The sequence below is a fragment of the Propithecus coquereli genome, unplaced genomic scaffold, assembly GCF_000956105.1.
Source record: "Propithecus coquereli isolate 6110/MARCELLA unplaced genomic scaffold, Pcoq_1.0 Scaffold5, whole genome shotgun sequence".
Classification (NCBI taxonomy): domain Eukaryota; kingdom Metazoa; phylum Chordata; class Mammalia; order Primates; family Indriidae; genus Propithecus; species Propithecus coquereli.
In genome coordinates this window covers 714,386-723,533 of record NW_012150840.1, presented here as the reverse complement: position 1 = coordinate 723,533, position 9,148 = coordinate 714,386, and positions in this window count along the sequence as shown.

Genomic DNA, 9,148 nt, shown 5'->3' with positions numbered 1-9,148 from the left:
ATTCATTCCCCAGGGACTGGTCAATATGGGGATACACAAATCACACCCCTTTACCTTAATTTGGGACTATTCAGAAAAACCATCCCAGCTCCTGAGCTCCCTAAGGGATTAGCAGAGGCCCTATTTGCAGTTTCATCACTGTCCAACTCTCTTATTTCCCCAATTCTGCTTCCTTAACTCCTAGAAATTTTAATTTCTGGGACCATTCCACAATAAACTTCCTGTACATTTCTCTGCTTCTGTATCTTTTTCCTGGGAAATAGGACGTAAGAGAGTTTCCTATTAACTATTTTAAAAATATGTGGAAAAATGAATGTTTGTGACACATTTTATCAAAAATATGCTAGAAATATGTTATGCTTGAGTTTCTTTTAACTAATTTAGCAAGCTTAAGTAAAGCAAATGCAAAGATTTAGAAACAGAATAATATTTGGTAATTAGTTCTCAGTTGCTACAGGCATTGTAAGTGTGCTATTTTTATGGCTAGGTTTTATTTTTAAGTAATTAATATATGTTCAGCCAAATAAAACAAACTGCTTTAGTTCTTTTCATAACATTTGAGGATAATGAAATAAACACCAGTGATGATAAGCTTTCACTTCTCCATGTTTTTAATTTATCAAATTTTTTAAAACTAGGCTTTGTAATCATGAAACACATTTTTAAGCCTAAGGTTTATTATTTTTTGACCTCATGCTTTCAGCAGTTTGGCTTAATCTGTCTAATAGGACAAGTTTCAGAATTCATTAAAAATTGTTTTGTTGAAATTTTATTTCTCTATTAGGAAGTTCTATATTAGGTGTCTCTAAAGGTTCACTTCACAACCGTATTGACGTTAAAGGGGACTGAGAAATAGTAAATGATGAAGCAAAATTGTGAAAGCCGTTTGGCATGTTTGGTTTTCTATAACAGCTTTGAGATGTCATTCACAAACCATAAAATGTATCCGTTAAAGTGTACAATTCAGTGGTTTTCAGTATATTCACAGATTTGTGCAACCATCGCCACTATCTAACCATCCAGGTTGTAGCATATATCAGTATTTCATTCTGTTCATTGCCAAATAATATTCCACTGTGTGGATGTAACACATTTTGTTTATTCATTCATCAGGTAATGGACATTTGAGCTATTTTCACTTTTTAGCTGTTATGAATAGTGTTGCTACGAACGTTGTGTATGAGTTTTGTGTGGACATCTGTTTTCATTTCTTTGGGGAATATGCCTAGGTGTGAAATTGCTGGGTCATATGTTAATTCATGTTAACATTTTGAGGAGTTGCCAAATCACTTTCCAAGGTGGCTCTACCATTTTACATTTTCACCAGCAATAAGAGAGAGAAAGAGAGAGATTTTTGATTCTGGCCTCTCCGATGTGTAGAATTTATCTTCAAACTGCTTTTCCTCTTGCTTGATAGATGGGTGCAATAGCACCCAGGGAAAGGAGATAGCTTTGCCCCTTACAACCATTGAATTCCACTTTCATGGTCAATGTTAAGTCATATGTCCATCCTTAATCAATCTATGTGGTAAATGGAGTTAGACCAATCTGGGTGCTCCCCTGGAGCTAGGAGTGAAATTAGCCCCACCCAAAACTTAGCTATACGAAAGGGAAGGGTGAAATGGATGTTGGGAGATACTACAGTGTCTTTCACATTCTTCTCCATATTTCAGGCCTAAAATTTTAGAAGCTAGTAATTTGTTTCATATTTGTGACAAATCCTAGTAGTTGCCTTAGTGGCATTCAATTTCAATGGCAATAAGAAGTAAGCAGATCTCATGTTGTGCAGAGATAGGATTATTCCCAGCATAATAGCCCCAACAAAACTAATTACTTTAACAATCAGATGCCATAACTACAAATTTATCTTCTGCCACTTGCTGTGAAGCTCTTTGTACCACCAAGCAGCTGAACACAGAGGGAGCCTCACGAAATGGAAAGGAACCCAGAGCAGGCCACCTCACTGCCCTTGTTGTAACTGAAAAGGGTCTAGGGGTTGCAGATTCCCTGCTCCCCATTATCACATGATAAGTGAGTCGCTGGCAGGCAGGGAAGTCCTTTTGGATTCTAGCTGTTTCTAGTTTAGTACAAATTCCTAAGTCCAGATGGATTTTATCCCAGGGTGATGAACAAATATGGAGATGTTCTCAGAACTGCTGGACATAATCTTCAAAACTATGGATAATAGTATGTGCTAGGAAAATGGAGAGATCTACTCATCCAGATTTTCAAAAGGTTAAATCCTGTAAGATGATACCATGTCCTAGAAAAATTCAAGAGCTCATTTTTAAACAGATGGTGAATGAACATTTAGAAAAGAAGTTATCACTAGGAGTCAGAAAAGTAGTTCAACAATGAAAAGGCCAAATTATCCTCATTATTAATTTGTTACATCTGGAGAATGCCCTATCTATCGGGTGCATGACTAGCACAGTGGAAGTCTCCCAGGACAACCTTTTGAAGAGGAGGGAGAAATGCTGGCTCTTTATTGAACTGTTAGGTAGAGTCACAGCTGGCTAAACCAACACAATACACTAAGTGCCTACATGGAAGGATGTTTCTTTTAGAGTATCACAGGGTTCGATCCTTAAATTTTTTTCTATAAAATATTTTTTATGATTGACTTGGGGAAAGACACAAAAAACATAGTTTGTTCTAAATTATTTCTATGAAACTAATGAGATCCCATGCCACACAGATAATACAGAGCATCGCCCTCATTAATTGTTGTACCCTTTTTGGCCAGAAGACATCTAGAATATTTGTCCTATTTTGAGTAATATATGTAAAAGTGGGTTAGAAAAATTGCAACAGAGGAGGTTGGTATGGATAGATTCTCTTGGAAAAACATCCTGTGACGGAGATTGAAGAAAAAAAATGGATGTTTATCTTGGGGAAAAAAGGCAGATTTTGAAAGGAGGGCCTGATAGCCATCTTTCAGTGTTAAAAGAGGACAGAATTTTATTTGTCATTTACAGATGAACAAAGAGTTTATGTTAAATAGAGGCAGAGTTTAGCTCTATGTAAATGAATTACCTAATGAATAGGTTGAACAGGGAGGGAGTAGGTTCCCATTCCCTAGGGATATTCAAGTAGATGCTCTAGAAGGATTCTGTAGGGCTGACTTAGATGACCTCAGAGGGATACTCTGATGTGCTGTGGTTTGTAAACCCATGTGGCAAATTTTAAAAGTATATTGTAATTATTTCTTAAGCCATACTTTCACAACCTTGGCAAGAACGTTGTTTCTAATCAAGTCATTTACATGTTAATATGTACTCTCTGAAAACAGAGCCTTATGCCAGTAGGAGCCTGTGGGGTGTGGCGTATATTGGGACATGAGAACTTTTCAAAGCCCTTATATTAGGTGAATGTTAACTCCACCTGCATTCATCATTCTTGAAGCCATCAGGAAACCATTCCGCCGACTCCTGAGGATCACACATCTTTTCTAAATGCTTTCAAACCACTGTTTAATAACCTCCTAAAAAATCTTTCTAGGGTATGATAAAGATTATGGTCTGGGATTTGCCATTTTGAAAATCAGAATCTTGACTCTTCTCATACATCTACTATAAATAAGGGGAGTAATTTAATCTCTATTATATATATATGTGTGTGTGTGTATGTATATGTATGTATATTTTATATATATGCGTGTGTGTGTGTGTATATATATATATATATATATATTAATATATGGCAATACTGACCAATTGAATGAATGAATGGTGATAATTTAATGGTAAAGGGAATGATGCCAGAGTTTATCAAAATAAAGCTGCCTCTAAAAAAAGAGATAAAAAATAGAGGAATGCACACAAAGCTCTAAATAATTTTACTGTAATTACTTAACTTTCTGTTTTCTAAAATGGAAATAAAGAAAAGGGAGAATATAGAGCTCAACTCTTACTAAGGCTATATGAACATTAGAAATGCCTAATGAAATTTTAAAAAGAAACCCTAATACAAGCTTTTTTTACTAGCAGAGCTCAAACATATTATTAGAGATCATCCAATGTCTTGTTATGGGAGTTGACTGGGCTTTTTTGTTTGTTTGTTTTGGGTAAGTTTTCAAGTGTACAGTCTATACAGTTTATATGAAGTAAATCTTGCTTTTGAATTAATATTTCAATAAAATTAAACATAAGAGGGAATAAGAGTAAGCTTTTGCTTCATCTCATTTCCTTCTCTTTATTTTTTCCTCTTTTAAGTAGTTTCCTTTTGTTGCTATAACAAAAAACTCCAAACTTAGTGATTGAAGACAACACATTTATTCTTCTCCTATAGTTTTGGGGGTCATAAGTCTGGAATGAATCTTACAGGGCTGTAATCAAGGTGTCAGCAGGGCTGATTCCTTCTGAAAACTTCAGAGGAGACTCCGTTCCTTCCAGAGGCTGCCAGTATTCCTTGGCTTAGGGCCACATCATTCCTATCCTTGCTTTTATCATCAAGATGTCTTCTCCTCTCTCTGAACTCCCTCCTCCCTTTTGTAAGTACCCTTGTGATTACATCAGGTACACGTGAACAATCCAGGATAACCTTCCGTTTCAAGATCCTTAACTTAATCACATCTGCAAAGTTCCTTTTACAATGTAAGGTAACATAGTCACAGGTTCTAGGGATTAGGATGTGGACTTCCTTGGGAGACTACAATTCAGCCTACCATAGCATATAACATGTATTTTTATTTTATTTATTTATTTTTGAGACAAAGTCTCACTCTCTTGCCTGTGCTAGAGTGCCATGGCATCAGCCTAGCTCACAGCAACCTCAAACTCCTGGGCTCAAGCGATCCTCCTGCCTCAGCCTCCCGAGTAGCTGGGACTACAGGCATGTGCCACCATGCCCGGCTAAATTTTTTATTTTTATTTTTATTTGTTTGGCTAATTTCTTTCTATTTTTAGTAGAGACGGGGTCTTGCTCTTGCTCAAGCTGGTCTCGAACTCCTGAGATCAAGCAATCCTCCCACCTCGGCCTTCCAGAGTGCTAGGATTACAGACATGAGCCACTGCGCCCGGCCAATATGTATTTTTAAAGTAATATATCCTAAATCATTTTTGAAGTGAGGTAGGTACATTTCACAATCCAACCAACCAATCATCTCTTGCTAATATTATTTATCTCTTGTTTACTTTCACTTCTTATCACCTAAATACCTACCCCGTTCAGAGAAGATGTGAACTTAGAAAAAACCAGCAGGTTCATTTCCAGCACTGAATCCTGTGTTGATTCATGATGTCAGCTCAAGTAAGTGTTTTTGACTGGATCGGGAGGAGGAAAGGAAGAAGGCGAAGCTGGAACCTGGCATTTGTCTGAGAGGACATCCTGACATCTCCAGAGTGGTATGTGAATCAGGCATGTGACATCTAAGTGGTAGCTGTATGGGGTTACTCAGAATCATGGACATGGGATTTAGGGAGATCATTCGTTGATGATTTTGTTTTAAAAAAAAGCATAATTAAACTTTTTGTTCTAAGAAAATTATACATTCGTATGCAGTTATAAAAAATAATAGAGAGACTAGAGAGATCCCATGTGCCTTTAACCCAGCTTTCCCCAATAGCAACATCTTGCAAAACTGTTGCATAATATCACATCCAGAATATTGAAGCAGACACAGACATGATACAGGACATTTTCATCACCTTTGTGTTGCAACATGTCTCCTTCGCGTTGCCCTGTATAGCCACCTTCACTTCCCTCCCACATTCTTAAGCTCTGGCAACCACGGATCTTTTCTCCATTCTATAATTTTGTCATTTCAAGAGTATTACATGAATGGGTTCTTACAGTATGTAACAGTTTATTATTGGCTTTATACACAGCATAGTTCTCTGGAGATTCACCCAGGTTGTTACATGTATTAATAATTGGCTCTTGCTGGGCATGGCGGTGTGATCCCAGCTACCTAGGAGGCTAAGGCAGGAGGATCATTTGAGCCCAGGAGTTCGAGGCTACAGTGCTCCACGATCACACCTGTGAATAACCACTGTACTCCAGCCTGAGCAGCATAGCAAGATGCCATCTCTAACAATAATAATAATAATAATAATCAGTTCTTTTATTGCTGGGTAGTATTCTGCCATGTGGATGTACCACAGTTTAACCATCCATCTGTTGAAAGATGTCTAGGTTGTTTCTATTTGGGGGTTATTATAAATAGAGCTCATATGAATATTCATACCCAGGTTTTCGTATGAATGTAAGTTGTCATTTCTCTGGGATAAATGCCCAGGAGTGCAATTGTTGGGTTGCATAGTAGTTGCATGTTTAGTTTTTTAAGGAGCTGCCAACTATTTTCCAGAGCGGCTGCACCATTTTACATTCTCACCAATAGTGCATGGGTGATCTGGGGTCTCCCCATCCTTGCCAGTATGTGCTACCATCATTCTCTTTTATTTTAGCTATTCTGATAGGTGTGCAGTGATATCTCATAGTGGTTTTAATTTGAATTTCTCTAATGGCTAATTACGGTGAATATCTTTGCATGTGCTCATTTGCTTATTTAAACTGCTGTCTCCGGAGCACATCTGGCAGCACTATGAGGTGGACACGACGGCCGAGAGAGCTAGGCTCAAGGCCTATAATCTCTGCTTCTGCACAAACTGCTCCATATATACCCATTTTACATATTGGGCTTCTGAGCAATTTCATTTAAACAGAGTGTCCTTTGTTTAAAAAAAAAGTGTGCAATAAACATACTTCATCTACTTTACAGTTTATTTTGTAGGAAATGACTTCCCACAATCCTAGACAAAAACTATATTCAGAAGTAGAAATAAATACACTCAAATATATTTATATAAAATATATTCAAAAGCCCACTATGTATGCCAATATGTTTTTCTTCCTTTATTTCTTTACAGGGAAAAATTGCAAGCTGGCTCTAATTTTTAAAATGAAAATTGTATCTCTCACTAATTTTAAAATGGCTCAAATATCTGTCATTGATAGTCTGTAACAGTTTCCTTTCATGCAGGACCAGCACTCTAATTATCCTTCTACATGTCAGGCAGGTGGCACCGCACTGTGGAGGAATAAAAAGGAAATACACATTTGGTTACACCACCTTAGATATAAATGTAACCTACTTGTAACATGTAACAATGATGGCGAATACATGTGAAATGCTTGCACATCATCTGATTTTGTGATTCTATGGATTAGCTATTAGAATATAAACCACTCCCAGGGAACAGAAGTCACACTACAATCTTGTATTCCTTTGGAGCAAAGTTTCCCTAGAAACATTAGTATTTTAGCCTTTTCCCCATACTCAGGCCCTCTTGCTTTGTCCTTAAGGAGAAATGTTTTTTGAGCAAGGCTAAAAAACTTGTCATGAGAGGAAAAAAAAAAAAAAGAAAAAGAGCTATCCCCACTACACTTTTCCTAGTAATCTTCACAGCCCAAAGGTGGGAGTGTCAGTCCTGGTACTCCTGGAGGGGGACACAAGAGGGCACGATGTAACCAGGCTGTTGCTAACTTGTCAGTAACTCATTTTGCCTTAGTGAGGCCATCTGAGGTGACAGTCTGCTGCGGGACGAGAGCCAGTGAGAGCCGTATCCTCCCAGAGGACTGAAAGACAGAGGTCACTCCATCCCAGCTCCCAGGGAGGAACACGACCTCCCCACCCGCTTCAGGAGCCAACCAGGACTCGAGGCTGCCGATCCACGTGCATGCAAGCAGCTCTCTGGAGGAGCACAAACTGGGCCACAGTGGAACATTTTTCTCCTCTGTTATCATCTGTATTGATTCATGTGCTGGGAAATCTGTGAAAAGTCAAGGCTATCCTGGTGAAAAGAAAATCGAAACAAAAAACATTCACGTTTCTTCATCCTGCACAAGTACCTTCCCCAAACGTTGCTACCCCTCCCCGCCAGCTAAATCTGAGGGCTTCATACATGGTGGTCAGAAGGCTCTCTGGAGAAGTTCCATGCTATTGGCTTGTGCATGGTTTTCTTTTTCTCTGTGTGTGGTAGAAGGAATTAGTGGAGGTTAATCTCTTTTGGAATAATGTATTTTATGTTCCTATTGGACCTTGGGTCCAAAAGCACAAATAAATGTTTAGGAGTGTTTGCTTCAAGGTAGAACTGAGGGCTGCTGGCTGACTGGGCCCTGGGGAAGAGCTTGAGCTGCCTCAGCTCATGCTTCGTTGCATTGCTCTCTCTAGATGCAGCCAAGACGCCAGCAAAACTGGAAGGGAGAAACAGGGTGCCGGCCAACTCCATCTTTCCCATGAAAAAGTTAATGACATTCCCACTAAATTCACTTTAACACCAGTCACAGGATCTGGGGCTGGCAAAGCATTCACTTTTTTTCCTAGAGGAAGTAAAAGGCCCTAGGACCTTAAAAAATGCAAGACTTGAGCCCATCCCCAAGTAATTATGGAATCAAAGCAATGATAGTATCCATCTGGTCCTGGCCCTTCTAAAATAAAGTTGGCTTAGGATTTTAACAGAAGAGCAGTGTTGTTCTCAAGCAATATACTATCAATTCGTGCCCTGGTTTCAACATAATCTACATGGATCCCCAGCCAGAGAAGTGAGACACTTTGAAAGGAATGATGAAAAACTGGGATTGGGCTTTTACATATATTATCTCATTTAATCTTCATAACCACCTATCAGGAAGACACTAAGTCCCAATTTACATACGCAGGGTTTGAGGGATAGAGTATGCTTAAATAACTTTCCCAAGGTCACACAGACAGTAAGAGGAAGTGCTAGAAACTGAACATAGAGTTTGCTCCAGAGTTCTCACTCCTAACCACTGAACAGTACCTCCAAGAAGCCCACCACAATGGGCTATGGGGGATCAGAGGACAGACCCTGACAGAGGGGGTGTAGGTGTGAGGGCTGAGACAGAGAGAACCCACCTAGGAATCAAAACTTGTGCTCAGTCCTGAAGAGTAGAAAGGAGTTAGAAAGGGGAAGAAAGGTCAGAGGTGGGAAATGGGAAGATTAACCCAGAGAGGGGAATGGGACCCATAGATACACAGAGGCCAGGGACAATATGGCGGGGCTGAGGACAGCTAAGTGGTGCAAGAGGCTCGGATCATTGAATTTGGTTCGAACTGAGGAAATGAGTTGGGGACAGAAGTAGAGGTAGGAATTAAGGCTGGAGAGCTAGCTATCTAAGCCACACC